The 4,766-nt window shown below is 34.5% G+C and overlaps 1 pseudogene; it reads right to left on the minus strand.

The window, feature by feature from the left end:
• Nucleotides 1-1,675: 1,675 nt before the first annotated feature.
• On the minus strand, nt 1,676-4,208 carry LOC120146205 (annotated as a pseudogene).
• Nucleotides 4,209-4,766: the final 558 nt, after the last annotated feature.

Consider the following 4,766-nt stretch of genomic DNA (forward strand, 5'->3'; position numbering starts at 1 on the left):
GGCCTCAATTTCAAAGTCATCTGCTCCACCAACAATTTTCCAACCCATTGACTCCATTTTTCCTTCATATATCAGTTTACGCAAATCAAATTATTTGTTACATACACTTTTCAATATACAAATATAGATAACTACTCTTGTGGTAAAACGGTTTTCTTCAAAAGAATTTGAATGGCCACACCAAAATGTGTCGGCACATTTATACAACCTAATATCATTTTCTACCTATAATATTTAATAAAAGTATCGACATTTATATTTTTCCTTGAATATCTATTTCTACCTGCAATCGGTCCCAAATGCTTCCTTACTCCAAAACCCCAAACAACACATAAAAAACCCTATCGCGATTACTGTAATAATAAAAAATTAGGGTTTCGACAACATACTTTTCGATTCGACTGCAGCAACAAACAAACAAACTTCGCTTTAGAAACGCCTTCTGAAATGCAGCAACAATTACTCTCGATTTCAAAAACTCGTCCGTTCTATCTATTTTCAGAGGATATTTAGCTTATATTTCATCGGATATGTTATTATATTAATCGATACAAATACAAAAGTGTCGATACTTTTATGTCAGGTGTCGATACTTTCGAAAGGATAATTACCTATTTCTTTGAAAGTGTCGATAATTTATTACACGTACTACGAAAGTATCGACACTTTCAATATATCCGGTATCATTTACCGTTTTTATCATTTTGATACCGGTTTTATCATATTTTACCTGTTATATCGTTGTGGATCGATATTTTTTTTTAAAGTATCGACACATTATAGGCGCTAAACTGCTTCTCTTTTAAATTCACAAAGTGTCGATCCTTATAAACGTATCGACACTTTTAAAATTACCGGTTTTATCATTTTGTTACCGGTTTTATCATATTTTACCTGGTATATCGTTTTGGATCGATATATTTTTTAAAAGTATCGACACTTTTTAGGATTTAAAACTGCTTTTAAAGTTATGTAATTTATGTTTCAATTTATTAATAGTGTTTCATGTTTTCCACCTACAATATTAATTTAATAATTTAATTTACACAATTTTATTTGATTGTTTTGATATTTTATAAAATATTATTTAGCATTTAAATTTAACAATATTAACCAAATATAATAATAAATATGTTTTCAACAGTGAAATAAGTATGGACACTTTATAAAAAGATATATACTTTTTGAAAGTTATGTAATTTATGTTTCAAATTTTTTAATAGTGTTCATGTTTCCACCTACAATATTTTTAATAATTTCATTTACACAAAAAATTTTGATTGTTTTGATATTTTATAAAATATTATTTAGACTTATTATTTAACAATATTAACTAAAGATAATAATAAATATATTTTCACAGTGAAATAAGTATGGACACTTTTATAAAAAGGATAGATAATTTACAATATAACAAGTAAAAATATGACAAAACCAGATTCATTATGACAAAACCGGTAAAATTTACTTGATATGTTAAACGTATGGACACTTTTATAAAAAGGATAGATACTTACCGATAACCAAAGTTTACCGGTTACCAAATTTTTTAATAGTTTTTCATATTTTCTACCTAAAACATTATTAGTTGTCAACATAATAGGTACCGCTAAACCGAATTTTATTAAATACATTTTAATGTATCCGGTAATGCTGTATATTAGCCGTATATTAACCCGCCTTTCCTGAGACATTCCCAAAATTTTATAATTTCGCACCCCCTAAAATTTTTAATATAATTTCTTCGGTAAACACCCCTAGTGTAAATTTCTGCGTCCGTCCTTGTAACAACTATATGTAGGTTAGCATCTCCATGCACAAGAAGCAACTATACCTCGATTCATCCAGCCCAGATAAAGAACCCCATCTCTTTCTTCAAGTGTGTACTTATCACAGTAGCTTTGAAGCAGAGTCTTGATGGCGGAATTGACGAACGAGCTTAACGGACTAGGTTTAAAGCCCGCCATTGTAAACCTCGATCTCCATTTACCCAAAAGTTCATGTCGTTCGACTCTCTCGGGCCCTTCGCATGCTATGATGTTGACGATCTCCCTTGCAAGACAGTGTTTGTTCAACGCTGATCCGTTCCTTGTGATCCCTTGGCAGACTAAAATCAATCGATTCAAAGACGGCTAAGTAGTGGTTCATGGTCTCTAGAAAGCGGGGAACGAATGGGGCTGTATTCGTGTTTGCTTCTTGCTCGACGAGTGTCACCACCTTTGGAGACAAACTCTTTGCCAACCTTAACAGTCTGTCCCGATGGTTCTGAGTGCCCACACTTTCGTCCGGCATGTGATGCAGCATCATGGCAAAATTTACAGCAATGGCTTCACCGGGTTGAATTCCGAGGTCTTCGAGTTGAACCTCTGTACCGGAAATAGCAGCGGCTTGGAACTCAAAGGGGACCTTACATGACTCGCGAGCTTGCATAGTCTTTGTCCCACTCTTTCAAGTCCTCCTCCCCTGGCGTAAGATGATGTAGAATCATCAATGCCTGTAATTCGTATGCATGGAGGTCCACCTGGTCTAGCAGCAAGAGCATGGATTAAGGTAAGCCATTGGCTTCCTTGTGCAATCTGGAAATCAATTATATGGATTCTGCTTTCATCTTTCATGGCTTCAGCGATTGCTCCGTTGGCTGACATATAGCCGAACTTGAAATACGGGCAGATCTCATAGAGAATGTGCATGTATGAAAGCAGTTCAGCACTGGCAGGCTCTTTGCATCTTAAGGCTTTGTAGATAGAACTTCCTGAGGAGGCCAACCTAGCAACAAGCCCTTCCAACATGTAGGCTCCTAAGCGTGCTTCGGTTCACCCGAAACCGACACCATTTGACGCAATTGTGTCATCAAGCAGTCAGTCATATGCATATCTTTATTTTCTAAGGCTTTAGCACAAGCACATAGAAGTTCTCTCAGGTCCCCTCGGGCAATCATCTCCATCAAGTACTTCCACCTCTCTGATTCAATCGAGACTCCAGTCGATCTGCCGGACCCTGTGAGATTGTGAACATCAAAAATTTCCGAATCGGTGCCTAGCATTGCAGTTTCCAACTGTCTTATCATGTGGCTCAAGTCGTGTTCATTGTCCGTCACACAAGAATCACTTACCGGTGAACAGCACTTATCGTCCGGGGAACGATGCCTGCCATCGGGTAAGATTGATTCGCCTGTGAAACTGAACTGTCATTGGTGAGGAACTGGCAGTACAAGAAGAATTCTGCATGCCAGAAGACGTATCAAGGGTGCAGTATCGTTCCAATTTCGGAGGCAAACGATAGGACTCCACATCTTGCACAGTAAATTTACGATTCCAAGACGTTTGCATCGGAGAAGCTTCTTCTAGTCACCGCAACCAATTGACCGACAACAATAGAAAGAACACACTGGAAAACTTTTCTGACGAACAAAGAGATTGCTTAATGGCAGCAAAGCACACTTCACTTTGGCAGCCAACACCTAACAAATTCAACGCAGAAGATCACATGAATTAAAGGGTAAAAGCTAGAATTCACCTTCAAATCAAAGACTAAATAAATAAGACAGCCTATTCATTGAAAAAGACGAAATCATAATAGATACATGCGCCAAAGCTTGACTTATATGCTTATAAGTATAAAGTAAAATTTTGCAGATTTTTAACCATATATCTATATTAATAATTATATTTGAAAATGGGGGAAAAATCTAAAAGTTCTATGCGAAATTATAACAAGCATCTTAGCTGCAATAAAAGATGTGGAAGCAAATATTCATAACTAAGAATCAAACTATAAGATTTGCATATCGATGAACACAGAAATGCCTCTATATAAGATAGAAAGTAGTTCAAAATCTTTCTTAACCATTTCAGAAACTTGAATTTTAAATTAGCTGAAAAGTTACCTCATCAACATCATTCAACTCATTTCAGACCATAAATACACCATATTCATCATATAGAAGAAGCGAAAAACACCCAGAACAAAACAGCAAACCGTAAATCAAATCCATTTCAAAAACAAAATCACACACAACACAAGAGCTTTTAAGTCTTCAACAAATCAAATATTATAATAAAAACTGGTAGAATTTCAATACAAAATATACGGTCGAGCTTCTTTTTTTCCATGCCCATACCTTATTGAGTTCTCCTTCGAACTGATATTTTGGGTCACTGGGTTTAACTTTTCAAAGAAGAAATGTCGAAGCAGAACCCAAGACTGAAACCGCCATCTCCATAGTCTCCGACATGCGTATCTACCTCCACTTTATAACGAAGATCCATCAACAATTGACCTTCTTAATTGTGAATATTACGTAACTGCCACTCACAAAATGACAGTTAATATGATCATCCTTACGTAAGGGATTATCGAATCAACCAAGTTTTGATTTTGTCATTCGAGAGTCAACTAGCCCTTTAATTTTAGGGTAAACCATGTTAGTCATCAAAATTTTACATTTTTTCTAATTTGCTCACTAATTTTTTTTTAGTTATAAAATCGCCAATAACATTATGGTTTTTTTAATTTTAATCATTAATGGTTAAAAATTTAAATACAATTCTAATGTGATTTTTTCTATTTTCAAATTACTTTTTGTTGTCATCAATATTTCACATATCGTTTTTAATAAATTAATGATCACAAATAAAATAATAATACACCTACTCTACATATATTAAATTTGATTAATCACTAAACCAAACTATAAAATTATTTAATCTTAATAACAATCTAAAGGTTTCAAAAATATTAAATCGAGATTTCACAGACTATATAGT

This window comes from Hibiscus syriacus, unplaced genomic scaffold, assembly GCF_006381635.1.
Source record: "Hibiscus syriacus cultivar Baekdansim isolate YM2019G1 unplaced genomic scaffold, ASM638163v2 tig00110903_pilon, whole genome shotgun sequence".
NCBI classification, from domain to species: Eukaryota; Viridiplantae; Streptophyta; class Magnoliopsida; order Malvales; family Malvaceae; genus Hibiscus; species Hibiscus syriacus.